General features: G+C 45.1%; 1 protein-coding gene across 2 annotated transcripts in view; it reads left to right on the top strand.

Annotated features, from left to right (window-relative positions):
- The window catches only part of cbwd1 (COBW domain containing 1), a 73,957-nt gene that overhangs the window by 42,842 nt on the left and 15,357 nt on the right, over positions 1 to 15,758 (top strand). The window lies entirely within an intron of this gene.

Below are 15,758 nucleotides of genomic sequence, written 5' to 3'. Positions count from 1 at the left end.
AACTGAACTGCACTCTTTTTAGCTTTATGACATAAAGTCATAGATTGATACAGTGTGGAAACGGGCCCTTTAGCCGAACTTGCCCACATCGGCCAACATGTCCCAGCTACACTGGTCCCACCTGCCTGCTCTTGGTCCATATCTCTCTAAACCTGACCTATCCATGTACCTGTCTAACTGTTTCTTAAATGTTGGTATAGTCCCAGCCTCAACTACCTCCTCTGGCAGCTTGTTCCATACATCCACACCCTTTGTGTGAAAAAGTTACTCCTCGGATTCCTATTAAATCTTTTCCCCTTCACCTTGAACCTATGTCCTCTGGTCCTTGATTCCCCTACTCTGGGCAAGAGATTCTGTGCATCTAACCGATCTATTCCTCTCATGATTTTATACATCTCCATAAGAACACCCCTCATCCTCCTGCGCTCCAAGGAATAGAAACCCAGCCTACTCAACCTCCCCCTATAGCTCACACCTTCTAGTCCTGGCAACATCCTCGTAAATCTTCTCTGAACTCTTTCTAGCTTAACCATATAATAACCATATAACAATTACAGCACGGAAACAGGCCATCTCGACCCTTCGAGTCCGTGCCGAACACATAATCTCCCCTAGTCCCAAATACCTGCGCTCAGACCATAACCCTCCATTCCTTTCCCATCCATATAACTATCCAATTTATTTTTAAATGATAAAAACGAACCTGCCTCCACCACCTTCACTGGAAGCTCATTCCACACAGCTACTGAGTAAAGAAGTTCCCCCTCATGTTACCCCTAAACTTCAGTCCCTTAATTCTCAAGTCATGTCCCCTTGTTTGAATCTTCCCTACTCTCAGTGGGAAAAGCTTTTCCACGTCAACTCTGTCTATCCCTCTCATCATTTTTAAAACCTCTATCAAGTCCCCCCTTAACCTTCTGCGCTCCAAAGAATAAAGCCCTAACTTGTTCAACCTTTCTCTGTAACTTAGTTGCTGAAACCCAGGCAACATTCTAGTAAATCTCCTCTGTACTCTCTCTATTTTGTTGACAGCTTGACAATATCTTTCCTATAACATGGTGCCCAGAACTCAACACAATATTCTAAATGCGGCCTCACCAACGCCTTATACAACTGCAACATGACCTCCCAACTTCTATGCTCATCTTTCCTATTCCATCAACAAAGTCTAGTACAACTGCAACATAACACTCCGATTGAGAGTGGCCCAAGGCTTCTTGCTGCTGTGTGTCATATCCACGGATTCAATCAGATCCTGTCACGACTTGCGCCGATCAGATGCAATAGCTGCAGTAAGAGCTTCCCCGGTGGCTATAGAATTGGCAGAAAAGGGATGGACTTCATACTTCTCCTTGCATATATGGCAGCAGAATCTGGGGAAAGGCCAGGTACATATTCCATGCAGCATCCTCGAGGGATATGTCTTCTCGACCCAAAGAAGGCCAAGTCACTCCATACTGACCGGCCTACTGCTAATCAAATAGCACACCAACTCCTACTCAATGGCAAAACTGACTCACCAGTGATAAATCAGAAATCCCAGCAGTGCTACGAAGGTAACTCTGATAACCCACAACTGTGTCAGCCTTTCACAATGAAAGAACTGGATTCTGCTATATGCACAGCCTAAATAGGTAAAGCTGCAGGTCTGGATAACATCATGACTGAACAGACAAGCACTTTGGATCAACTGCAAAACAGTGGTTGCTGGCCATGTTTAACACCTGCATGGAGAGATGTCAGATCCCAAAGATCTGGCGTTGCGCACGTGTCATGGCATTGCTGAAGCCAGGCAAAGATCCTTCAGCAACAAAGAGCTCCAGGCCAAAATCACTTCTTTGCACACCTACAAGCTATTTGAGCGACTCATCTTGACCTGCCTCAGCCCGGTGATAGAGCCATCGCTAATAAAGGAGCAGGCAGGGTTCCGGCATGGGAAATCCTGCACGGGTCAGCTTCTCAATCTCACCCAACACAGAGGATGGCTTTCAGGAAAGTGTTATCACAGGTGCTGTTTTGGTAGACCTCTCAGCCGCTTATGATACAGTAAACCATTGCCGACTGTTACACAAAGTACTTGACCTGACACACAACTTGCATCTAACCAACCTGGTGAAGACTCTGGTCGAAAACAGACAACTGTCAGGAAAGAAAAGTCGCTGGCGCAGGCAAAAAAACAGCCTCCCTCAAGGAAGTGTACTGGCACCCACCCTGTTCAATGTCTATGTTAACGACCAGCCTATCCATCCCAACACCAGGAGTTTCATTTATGCAGATGACCTATGTCTACAACCCAAAGTGCTGACTTCCTAGAGGCAGAAGCTACTCTCTGTGAGGCTTTAGTCAACCTGTCCTCATACTACAAAGAGAATCACCTGAGACCCAATCCATCTAAAACACGTCTGCGCCTTCCACTTGAAGAACAAGTATGTAAATCAAGATTCAAGAGAGTTTATTGTCATGTGTCCCAGATAGGACAATGAAATTCTTGCTTTGCTTTCAGCACAACAGAATATTGCAGGCATAAATAATACAGAACAGATCAGTGTGTCCATATAGCATTGAATATATATATATTATATAGCTATTATACAGCTATTCCTGAACATGGTTGTTGCAGATTTCAGGCTCATGTACCTTCTACCTGAAGGAAGCGGAGAGATGAGTGTGTGGCCAGGATGGTGTGGGTCTTTGATGATGCTGCCAGCCTTTTTGAGGCAGCGACTGCGGTAGATCCCCTCGATGGTTGGGAGGTCAGAGCCGATGATGGACTGGGCAGTGTTTACAACTTTTTGCAGTCTTTTCTGCTGCTGGGCGCTCAAGTTGCCAAACCAAGCCACGATGCAACCGGTCAGCATGCTCTCTACTGTGCACCTGTAGAAGTTAGAAAGAGTCCTCCTCGACATACCGACTCTCCGTAATCTTCTCAGGAAGTAGAGGCGCTGATGAGCTTTCTTTATGATTGCATCAGTGTGCTGGGTCCAGGAGAGATCTTCGGAAATATGCACGCCCAGGAATTTGAAGCTCTTGACCCTTTCCACCATCGACTCGTTGATATAAACAGGACTGTGGGTCCCCATCCTACCCCTTCCAAAGTCCACAATCAGTTCCTTGGTTTTGCTGGTGTTGAGGGCCAGGTTATTATGCTGGCACCATTTGGTCAATCGGTCGATCTCACTTCTATACTCTGACTCGTCTCCATCAGTGATACGTGCCACAACAGTGGTGTCGTCAGTGAACTTGATGATGGAGTTTGCCCTATGACCAGCTACGCAGTCATGAGTATAGAGTGAGTACAGCAGGGGGCTGAGCACGCAGCCTTGAGGTGCTCCCGTGCTGATTGGTACCGAGGCTGACACATTTCCACCAATGCGAACAGACTGTGGCCTGTGAATGAGGAAGTTGAGGATCCAATTACAGAGGGATGCGCAGAGACCCAGTTCTGAGAGCTTGGTAACCAGCTTGGAGGGGATGATTGTATTAAATGCCGAGCTCTAGTCAATGAATAACAGCCTGACATATGAGTTTTTGTTGTCCAAGTGGTCCAGAGCGGAGTGGAGGGCCAGCGAGATCGCATCCGCTGTTGATCTGTTGCGGCGGTAAGCGAACTGCAGTGGGTCCAGGTTTTTGTCGAGGTAGGAGTTGATTTGCGCCATGAAGTCCCTTTTGGCCTTTTTGATGGCCTTACCAAGGTCGTATCTGGACTTGTTGTAGACCTCTGTATCTTCGGACATGAATGCCCGGTGTCTGGTCTTCAGAAGAGTGCGGAACTCATAGTTCATCCAAGGCTTCTGATTGGGAAACATTCAGAAGGTTTTTGTAGGGATGCAGTCCTCCACGCATTTCTTTATGAAGTCTGTAACGACTGTGGCGTATTCGTTCAGGTCCGTTGCTGAGTCCCTGAACATTGCCCAGTCTACAGACTCCAAACAGTCCTGGAGTTGTTCCTCTGCCCCCCTCCCCCCCCCCCCCCCCCCCCCCCCCCCCGACCAGCTGTGAACAGTCCTCACTTCTGTGGGTGCGCTCTTCAATTGCTGCCTGTAGGCAGGAAGAAGCAGCACTGCGGTATGGTCGGATTTTCCAAAGTGAGGGCGAGGGATAGAACGATAGGCGTCCTTAATGGTGGTGTAGCAGTGGTCGAGGGTGTTTGGTCCTCTGGTGCTGCAGGAGACATGTTGGTGGAAGTTAGAGAGCGATTTCTTAAGGTTGACTTTGTTAAAATCCCCGGCTATGGTGGTAAATGCCTTGGGGTAAGACGTCTGGTGCTTATTGACCATGGCGTGCAGCTCCTCCAGTGCCAGATGGACGTCAACCTGGGGAGGGATGTAGACCGCGGTCAGGATGATGGAGGTGAATTCCCTTGGTAGGTAGAAGGGACAGCGCTTCACCGCCAGGTGTTCCAGGTGTGGAGAGCAGGAGTTGGACAGGACGGCCACGTCTGAGCACCACGCAGAGTTGACCATGAGGTCCTTTCCCTTTCCCAGATGCCAGTGTATGGTCCATGCGATGGATGGAGAACCCTTCAGGCTGGACCGCTGAGTCTGGGGAGCTGGGGGTGAGCCATGTCTCTGAAACAGAACACAGAGCATTCCCTCAGCTTCCTTTGATAAAGCAGTCTTGCTCTTAAGTCCTCCACTTTATTTTCATGGGACTGTACATTGGCCAGAAGGATAGTAGGGAGAGGGGGTCAAAGTCCCCTGCGCTTCAGTCTGACCTGAAGTCCTGCCCGTCGGCCACGTTTCCGGACACAATGGAGGCTTCCCCACTGTTTCCATGTACCGTACTTGCTGTACCTGTTGTTTCTGCGAACCTGCGCTGGACCGGGGATTACCTCACAGACGGCAGCTCCAGCTCCGTTACGATTGGGGGTTCCCTCACAGACGGCAGCTCCAGCTCCGTTGCTCCTGGAAAATTCTGCTCGTCGGCTCCGGAGAGCTTCCCATTGTTTCCAGGTACAGTACTTGTGATTCCCAGTCGGGTCGGGTTCTCACCAGCGATCAAGGGAACGCTTGCAGTCTGAGGCTCCCGCAGCCGTGGGAGATCGCGAAATCACTAGTGCTTTCAGATGCACTAGCAGCTTGTCCGTTACAGCGGCGATTTCTGCCGTTTTTCTGATCAAGGTAAGTTGATTGTTGCTGTAAATTATCCTCATCTGTTTAGGCTGTGGGCCGAGGAGCTTTATTCCAGTGTTTCGTGACTCAAGCTACAGAAGTACATGAAATTTTCACATATTGTGTAAAAATATTGTATAAATCACCCCTGAAACTCGTCAAGAACAAAACTTGCACATTTTTTATTAAATTAGAGAAAAACCGGAAAAATCTCGGGTATTTTTAGTCCAATCAAAGCACGTTTAACATTGAGTTGTATGCCAGTTGGCCAATCACGCGCTTTGTTTCAGGCTAGCTAGGCAGGGAGCACACAACATGGCTGAGAGGACTTGACTGATGCCTGTTTTACTGGAGATTCCGATGAAGGTTCTTTGTTGTTCTGTGGAATACATGTCGTGGAAACTTGCAGCAGGGTAATTGAATTTAGTGAGAAAAGCATTAAGAAGTCTGAAGAATGTGCAGCTAAGTGGATAGAAGTGGAAGAAAGCCTTGAAAGCAAAGTCCCTGCTGAGGTTCTGCAACACAAAGTTGTGAAACTTTGTGAATCAACTCAAACTGAAAGGTAAGATCTAAAGTCTGAATTTATGAAAATTAATCTGTTTGGACTTTAATTAATTTAATTGCACCCTTTTATAATGTGAAAAAGTGAGATTTGGAGGCTGTACATTCACTCATTCATTCACTCACTCATTCCTTCATTCATTCATTCACTCATTCATTCACTCATTCATTCACTCACTCATTCATTCAATCACTCATTCGCTTATTCATTCATTCACTCATTCACTTATTCATTCATGAAGTTGAGGGCCTAAACTATATGTATCAGTAACAAGGTAAATTAAACATTTTCACTAATGCCAGCTTGTGGTAGAGTAATAAGTCTTAACCATCTAATCTCGGAGCTGTCTGCGATAACTTACCGGGAAAAAGTGCTCCGATCGCGGGGCCTATGTATTTAACATAGTGAAGCCGCGGTCTCAATTAAAAAGCGGCCGATTCGCGAACGCGGAGCCGCGGATCATCTCCGCGGGGGGGCGGGGGGGGGGGCTGTACATAGTGCCGTCTGTAGCGGCCGTTTTCAGGCCCCGACCACGGGAGAAAAACGGAGGAATATTCACTGCACTTTATAGGCTGCCATTGGAGTGAGAAATGGTCAGAAATGGCTGATGTTTATGTAGAAATGAATTGGTGTATGTGAACATGAACTTGAACTAATTTATCTATGGTAGTAACAGTGTTATTCTCATTAACATTAAGAAGAGGTTGAAATGTTATGAATTGAAGTCCATGCAGACTTAATGACTGAGATTTTTTTTTGTAGCCTCTGCCTGACCCTCCACAGGGGATGGTCTCCCCTGCCATTAATATATATTTATAATAATATATAGTTTAAATGGACTGCAACACGGAAATAGGCTGCCCATCGTGTAATATGGGCATTGGCCACAAGATGGAGCTTACTTTCCCGATCTCATTTTCTAATTAGTTTAATTAATTAATGTGCAACTTTCGGCAATGACAAGTTATGACATCCTTCTCAATTATATTTCATCTAAATCTGTGGAAAATTTCATGTAGTTCTGTGACTTGGGTCACGAAAACTGATTTCTAGACACATTTTTGATGCTCGGCCCACAGCCTAGTTGGGCTGCTGGCAAAATGTCGCCGCAGGTAGGCGCCATCTTAAGCGAAAGGTTGAAGATCACATGGAATGGAGTCAGATTGGAGCACTGTGACAATCCAGTCTATCTCGGTGTGACTCTGGATCTGTCGGGACAGAAGACGTTATCACACTGAGCGACGGAATGGCTTGCGAAGCAAATAGGGCTGTTGAGCCAAAACCAAAGAGGCCAACGTCAGGCAACGCCATTGTAGTGTGAGACTCCATTGTGAGAGGTACGGACTGGGGTTTCTGTGGCAACATTCGGGATTCGAGGATGGTGTGCTGCCTTCCTGGTGCCAGGATCCAGGATGTCACGGACAAAGTGCAGAAAATCCTCAAGGGCGAAGGTGAACAGCCGGAAGTGGTAGTGCATGTCGGCACAAACGATGTCGGAAAGAAGGGGATGAATATTTTGCAGCGTGACTTTAGAGAGCTCGGAAAAATGCTGAAAAGCAGGACCTCCAGGGTTGTTATCTTCGGTTTGCTTCCAGTTCCTCGTGCTGGTGAGATCAGGAACAGGGAGATACGGGACCTGAATGTGTGGCTGAGGAACTGGTGCACGGGGCAGGGATTTAGATTCTTAGATGACTGGGATCTATTTTGGAGTAAGGGGGAACTGTACAAAAGGGACGGATTGCATCTTAACAGGTGGGGGACCAGCATTCTGGCAGGTAGGTTTGCCACTGCTACACGGGTGGTTTTAAACTGAATAAGGGGGGTGGGGTGTCAAATGGGATAGTCGAGGATGGAGTTAAAGGGAAAGGGTTTCTTAAATGTGTGAGTGGAGAGACAGAGGGGTGTAAAATGAGGGTCGAAGCAATAGGTAGCAAGGTGAAAAGTAACAGGCAGACAAATCCAGGGCAAAAATCAAAAAGGGCCACTTTTCAACATAATTGTATAAGGGGTAAGAATGTTGTAAAAACAAGCCTGAAGGCTTTGTGTCTCAATGCAAGGAGCATTCGTAATAAGGTGGATGAGTTGAATGTGCAGATAGCTATTAATGACTATGATATAGTTGGGATCACGGATACATGGCTCCAGGGTGACCAAGGCTGGGGAGCTGAACATCCAGGGATATTCAATATTCAGGAGGGATAGACAGAAAGGAAAAGGAGGTGGGGTAGCGTTGCTGTTTAGGGAGGAGATTAACGCAATAGAAAGGAAGGACATTAGTTTGGACGATGTGGAATCGATATGGGTAGAGCTGTGAAACACTAAAGGGCAGAAAAAGCTAGTGGGAGTTGTCTACAGGCCACCTAACAGTAGTAGTGGAGTTGGTGTTGGCATCATACAGGAAATTAGAAATGCGTGCAACAAAGGTAAAACAGTTATAAAGGGTGACTTCAATCTAGATATAGATTGGGTGAATCAAATTGACAATGGTGCTGAGGAAGAGGATTTCTTGGAATGTATGCGGGATAGTTTTCTAAACCAACATGTAGAGGAACCAACGAGAGAGTAGGCTATTCTAGACTGGGTATTGAGTAATGAGGAAGGGTTAGTTAGCAGTCTTGTTGTGCGTGGCCCCTTGGGCAAGAGTGACCATAATATGGTTGAGTTCATCATTAGGATGGAGAGTGACATTGTTAATTCAGAAACAAGGGTCCTGAACTTAAAGAAAGGTAACTTTGAGGGTATGAGACGTGAATTGGCCAAGATAGACTGGCAATTGATTCTTAAAGGGTTGACGGTGGATATGCAATGGAAGGCATTTAAAGACTGCATGGATGATCTACAACAATTGTTCATCCCAGTTTGGCAAAAGTTTTTATAGATATGTGAAGAGAAAAAGATTAGTTAAAACAAATGTAGGTCCATTACAGTCAGAAACAGATGAATTGATCATGGGGAACAAAGACATGGCAGACCAATTGAATAACTACTTTGGTTCTGTCTTCACTAAGGAAGACATAAATAATCTGCCGGAAATAGCAGGGGACCGGGGGTCAAATGAGATGGAGGAACTGAGTGAAATCCAGGTTAGCCGGGAAGTGGTGTTAGGTAAATTGAATGGATTAAAGGCCGATAAATCCCCAGGGCCAGATAGGCTGCATCCCAGAGTACTTAAGGAAGTAGTCCCAGAAATAGTGGATGCATTAGTGATAATTTTTCAAAACTCTTTAGATTCTGGAGTAGTTACTGAGGATTGGAGGGTAGCTAATGTAACCCCACTTTTTAAAAAGGGAGGGAGAGAGAAAACGGGGAATTACAGACCAGTTAGTCTAACGTCGGTAGTGGGGAAACTGCTAGAATCAGTTATTAAACATGGGATTGCAGCACATTTGGAAAGTGGTGAAATCATTGGACAAAGTCAGCATGGATTTATGAAAGGTAAATCATGTCTGACGAATCTTATAGAATTTTTCGAGGATGTAACTAGTAGAGTGGATAAGGGAGAACCAGTGGATGTGTTATATCTGGACTTTCAGAAGGCTTTCGACAAGGTCCCACATAAGAGATTAGCATACAAACTTAAAGCACACGGTATTGGGGGTTCAGTATTGATGTGGATAGAGAACTGGCTGGCAGACAGGAAGCAAAGAGTAGGAGTAAACGGGTCCTTTTCACAATGGCAGGCAGTGACTCGTGGGGTACCGCAAGGCTCAGTGCTGGGACCCCAGCTATTTACAATATATATTAATGATTTGGAGGAGGGAATTGAATGCAACATCTCCAAGTTTGCGGATGACACGAAGCTGGGGGGCAGTGTTAGCTGTGAGGAGGATGCTAGGAGGCTGCAAGGTGACTTGGATAGGCTGGGTGAGTGGGCAAATGCATGGCAGATGCAGTATAACGTGGATAAATGTGAGGTTATCCACTTTGGTGGCAAAAACAGGAAAGTAGACTATTATCTAAATGGTGGCCGATTAGGAAAAGGGGCGATGCAACGAGACCTGGGTGTCATGGTACACCTGTCATTGAAAGTGGGCATGCAGGTGCAGCAGACAGTGAAGAAAGCGAATGGTATGTTAGCATTCATAGTAAAAGGATTTGAGTATAGGAGCAGGGAGGTTCTACTGCAGTTGTACAGGGTCTTGGTGAGACCACACCTGGAGTATTGCGTACAGTTTTGGTCTCCAAATCTGAGGAAAGACATTCTTGCCATAGAGGGAATACAGAGAAGGTTCACCAGACTGATTCCTGGGATGTCAGGACTTTCATATGAAGAAAGACTGGATAGACTCGCTTGTACTCGCTGGAATTTAGGCGATTGAGGAGGGATCTTATAGAAACTTACAAAATTCTTATGGGGTTGGACAGGCTAGATGCAGGAAGATTGTTCCCGATGTTGGGGAAGTACAGGACAAGGGGTCACAGTTTAAGGATAAAGGGGAAATCCTTTGGGACCGAGATGAGAAAAGCATTTTTCTCACAGAGAGTGGTGAATCTCTGGAACTCTCTGCCACAGAAGGTAGTTGAGGCCAGTTCATTGGCTATATTTAAGAGGGAGTTAGATGTGGCCCTTGTGGCTAAAGGGATCAGGGGGTATGGAGAGAAGGCAGGTACAGGATACTGAGTTGGATGATCAGGGTAGGTAGTGCATCCGTGGATAACAAGGGAAATCAGGGATAGTATCAAAGCGAAGGATGATGCGTACAAATTAGCCAGAAAAAGCAGCATACCGGAGGACTGGGAGAAATTCAGAGACCAGCAGAGGAGGACAAAGGGCTTAATTAGGAAAGGAAAAATAGATTATGAAAGAAAACTGGCAGGGAACATAAAAACTGACTGCAAAAGTTTTTATAGATATGTGAAAAGAAAGAGATTAGTTAAAACAAATGTAGGTCCCTTGCAGTCAGAAACAGGTGAGTTGATCATGGGGAACCAGAATATGGCGGACCAATTGAATAACTACTTTGGTTCCGTCTTCACTAAGGAAGACATAAATAATCTGCCGGAAATAGCAGGGGACCGCGGGTCAAAGGAGTTGGAGGAATTGAGTGAAATCCAGGTTAGCCGGGAAGTGGTGTTGGGTAAATTGAATGGATTAAAGGCCGATAAATCCCCAGGGCCAGATAGGCTGCATCCCAGAGTACTTAAGGAAGTAGCTCCAGAAATAGTGGATGCATTAGTAATAATCTTTCAAAACTCTTTAGATTCTGGAGTAGTTCCTGAGGATTGGCGGGTAGCAAACGTAACCCCACTTTTTAAGAAGGGAGGGAGAGAGAAAACGGGGAATTACAGACCAGTTAGTCTAACATCGGTAGTGGGGAAACTGCTAGAGTCAGTTATTAAAGATGGGATAGCAGCACATTTGGAAAGTGGTGAAATCATTGGACAAAGTCAGCATGGATTTACAAAAGGTAAATCATGTCTGACGAATCTTATAGAATTTTTCGAGGATGTAACTAGTAGTGTGGATAGGGGAGAACCAGTGGATGTGGTGTATCTGGACTTCCAGAAGGCTTTCGACAAGGTCCCACATAAGAGATTAGTATACAAACTTAAAGCACACGGCATTGGGGGTTCAGTATTGATGTGGATAGAGAACTGCCTGGCAAACAGGAAGCAAAGAGTAGGAGTAAACGGGTCCTTTTCACAATGGCAGGCAGTGACTAGTGGGGTACCGCAAGGCTCAGTGCTGGGACCCCAGCTATTTACAATATATATTAATGATCTGGATGAGGGAATTGAAGGCAATATCTCCAAGTTTGCGGATGACACTAAGCTGGGGGGCAGTGTTAGCTGTGAGGAGGATGCTAGGAGACTGCAAGGTGACTTGGATAGGCTGAGTGAGTGGGCAAATGTTTGCCAGATGCAGTATAATGTGGATAAATGTGAGGTTATCCATTTTGGTGGCAAAAACAGGAAAGCAGACTATTATCTAAATGGTGGCCGACTAGGAAAAGGGGAGATGCAGCGAGACCTGGGTGTCATGGTACACCAGTCATTGAAAGTAGGCATGCAGGTGCAGCAGGCAGTGAAGAAAGCGAATGGTATGTTAGCTTTCATAGCAAAAGGATTTGAGTATAGGAGCAGGGAGGTTCTACTGCAGTTGTACAGGGTCTTGGTGAGACCACACCTGGAGTATTGCGTACAGTTTTGGTCTCCAAATCTGAGGAAGGACATTATTGCCATAGAGGGAGTGCAGAGAAGGTTCTCCAGACTGATTCCTGGGATGTCAGGACTGTCTTATGAAGAAAGACTGGATAGACTTGGTTTATACTCTCTAGACTTTAGGCGATTGAGGGGGGATCTTATAGAAACTTACAAAATTCTTATGGGGTTGGACAGGCTAGATGCAGGAAGATTGTTCCCGATGTTGGGGAAGTACAGGACAAGGGGTCACAGTTTGAGGATAAAGGGGAAATCCTTTGGGACCGAGATGAGAAAAGCATTTTTCACACAGAGAGTGGTGAATCTCTGGAACTCTCTGCCACAGAAGGTAGTTGAGGCCAGTTCATTGGCTATATTTAAGAGGGAGTTAGATGTGGCCCTTGTGGCCAAAGGGAGAAGGCAGGTACAGGATACTGAGTTGGATGATCAGCCATGATCATATTGAATGGCCGTGCAGGCTCGAAGGGCCGAATGGCCTACTCCTGCACCTATTTTCTATGAATCTATAAATCTAAAACTCCAATACTTTGCATTTTATGGCCTTCCTGGGAATGTGTGTTTGATCCTCTCACCAATTCTTTGCATTTCACACTTGGGCGTTCAACCACTCTTTCCCCTCGCCCTCTCCCATCTTTTTTGCCACCCACCCGCACAAGGGCAACTAACAGCAGCCAGTTTGTGTATCGACTTGTCTTTGGGATATGGGAGGAAAAGGGAGCACTGATAGGAAATCCACATAGCCATGGGCAGGCAGTATCTAAAGTCAGGATCAAACCCAGGCTGCTGGAGCTGGGTAAGGCTAACAATATATGTAGCATCACCTGGGTGCCGATGCTAACAACGAGTGAACATAAGGCTGTCATAGGAATTCAAATTTGTTCTCCTAAATAGTTTTATCCTTTAGGTGCATGATTTGCTTGAATAGGTGATGCTAGGTTTTGATTTCTGCATGTGGTATGGTGCTCCATCTAGAGGTGCTAATTAGAATAAGGATCTCTAGGGATGAACTATTACAGTCCTGTTGTGGGCAAAAGCCTTATCACTACTGATTACACTTTTTGCTGGTAAGTGGAGGACATCTGCAGTTGCAATTTCTTCACTGCAGCCCGTATTGAAGATAATGAAATGCAGCTGAATCCTGTTGTGAAAATCAATAGTTTCCTTTCCCTGGACCGTGACGGATATCACCAGCAATGGACGAAAACACCAGTGACAGCTGCAGTAAAATATAACTTCTGATATATTTGAAGTTCTGTCGAATACTCTATTTATTTTAGAAATATTTGGATTTAAGGGAGTTGGAGCTCTAGGGGCGAGTGGAATCAAGGGATATGGGGAGAAGGCAGGCACGGGTTATTGATTGGGGACGATCAGCTATGATCACAATCAATGGCGGTGCTGGCTCGAAGGGCCGAATGGCCTCCTCCTGCACCTATTTTCTATGTTTCTAAATGTCTTAAATCAACAAATATTTGGGAATGTTTGTGATTTGTACATTTACAAGTTAAACATTTGCCTCATTTAACAGTCACTGTAAAGGTCTTTAACAATGTGAATTATGGAGCTATATTGAAGTGATTTACACTGAAACAAAGAATGATTTTGCAAATTGTTTTGTAGTTCTTTATGCTAATATACCATTTCACTTATTGCAGGGTGAGCATGAGAAAACTATGTTGATTTTAAGCACAGCCTCAAAATGTAATGAGAGATGTTTGGTGGGAAAATGTTAATCCTGAAAATGGGAAAACTCAATATTTATCAAACTTTTACTATTTGATTCTTGAAAAATGTTTAATATTGCAAAAGATTGAGTGATTTCATTCACCTTCCTCCTTTGCTGAAAGTTTCTAGTTCCTTAAAGTGAATGAATTCCCTGATGATGAGCCTCCAAGGTGGTTAATGTTGTATCAACCTTTAAGGGTTACTATCATGCTTATTTTCTTTAATCATGTGGGACATGCTTTGTAGATTTAAGATCAAACATGATGAAAATCTGTTATTTTAAAAGTTCGTAGCATGCAAATTTGATGAGAAGGATACTGTTTTTTTAAGAAGGAAATGTTGATAACATAAATATCAGGCATAATAATTGATAAATAAACTATTTTCATCCAGTTGACAATAGAAACATAGAAATTAGGTGCAGGAGTAGGCCATTCGGCCCTTCGAGCCTGCACCGCCATTCAATATGATCATGGCTGATCATCCAACTCAGTATCCCGTACCTGCCTTCTCTCCATACCCTCTGATCCCCTTAGCCACAAGGGCCACATCTAACTCCCTCTTAAATATAGCCAATGAACTGGCCTCGACTACCCTCTGTGGCAGAGAGTTCCAGAGATTCACCACTCTCTGTGTGAAAAAAGTTCTTCTCATCTCGGTTTTAAAGGATTTCCCCCTTATCCTTAAGCTGTGACCCCTTGTCCTGGACTTCCCCAACATCGGGAGCAATCTTCCTGCATCTAGCCTGTCCAACCCCTTAAGAATTTTGTAAGTTTCTATAAGATCCCCTCTCAATCTCCTAAATTCTAGAGAGTATAAACCAAGTCTATCCAGTCTTTCTTCATAAGACAGTCCTGACATCCCAGGAATCAGTTTGGTGAACCTTCTCTGCACTCCCTCTATGGCAATAATGTCCTTCCTCAGATTTGGAGACCAAAACTGTACGCAATACTCCAGGTGTGGTCTCACCAAGACCCTGTACAACTGCAATAGAACCTCCCTGCTCCTATACGCAAATCCTTTTGCTATGAAAGCTAACATACCATTCGCTTTCTTCACTGCCTGCTGCACCTGCATGCCTACTTTCAATGACTGGTGTTCCATGACACCCAGGTCTCGCTGCATCTCCCCTTTTCCTAGTCGGCCACCATTTAGATAATAGTCTGCTTTCCTGTTTTTGCCACCAAAATGGATAACCTCACATTTATCCACATTATACTGCATCTGCCAAACATTTGCCCACTCACCCAGCCTATCCAAGTTACCTTGCAGTCTCCTAGCATCCTCCTCACAGCTAACACTGCCCCCCAGCTTAGTGTCATCCGCAAACTTGGAGATATTGCCTTCAATTCTCTCATCCAGATCATTAATATATATTGTAAATAGCTGGGGTCCCAGCACTGAGCCTTGCGGTACCCCACTAGTCACTGCCTGCCATTGTGAAAAGGACCCGTTTACTCCTACTCTTTGCTTCCTGTTTGCCAGCCAGTTCTCTATCCACATCAATACTGAACCCCCAATGCCGTGTGCTTTAAGTTTGTATACTAATCTCTTATGTGGGACATTGTCGAAAGCCTTCTGGAAGTCCAGATACACCACATCCACTGGTTCTCCCCTATCCACGCTACTAGTTACATCCTCGAAAAATTCTATAAGATTCGTCAGACATGATTTACCTTTTGTAAATCCATGCTGACTTTCTCCAATGATTTCACCACTTTCCAAATGTGCTGCTATCCCATCTTTAATAACTGACTAGCAGTTTCCCCACTACCGACGTTAGACTAACTGGTCTGTAATTCCCCGTTTTCTCTCTCCCTCCCTTTTTAAAAAGTGGGGTTACATTAGCTACCCTCCAATCCACAGGAACTACTCCAGAATCTAAAGAGTTTTGAAAAATTATCACTAATGCATCCACTATTTCTGGGGCTACTTCCTTAAGTACTCTGGGATGCAGCCTATCTGGCCCTGGGGATTTATCGGCCTTTAATCCATTCAATTTACCTAACACCACTTACCGGCTAACCTGGATTTCACTCAATTCCTCCAACTCCTTTGACCCGCGGTCCCCTGCTATTTCCGGCAGATTATTTATGTCTTCCTTAGTGAAGACGGAACCAAAGTAGTTATTCAATTGGTCCGCCAATGATCTTGACCACACTGTGTGGGTAGTTTGTGTGGTATAAATTCTGTTGATC

This window comes from Amblyraja radiata, chromosome 3 (assembly GCF_010909765.2).
Source record: "Amblyraja radiata isolate CabotCenter1 chromosome 3, sAmbRad1.1.pri, whole genome shotgun sequence".
Taxonomy (NCBI): Eukaryota; Metazoa; Chordata; class Chondrichthyes; order Rajiformes; family Rajidae; genus Amblyraja; species Amblyraja radiata.
This window is presented reverse-complemented; position numbering and strand designations above follow the sequence as displayed.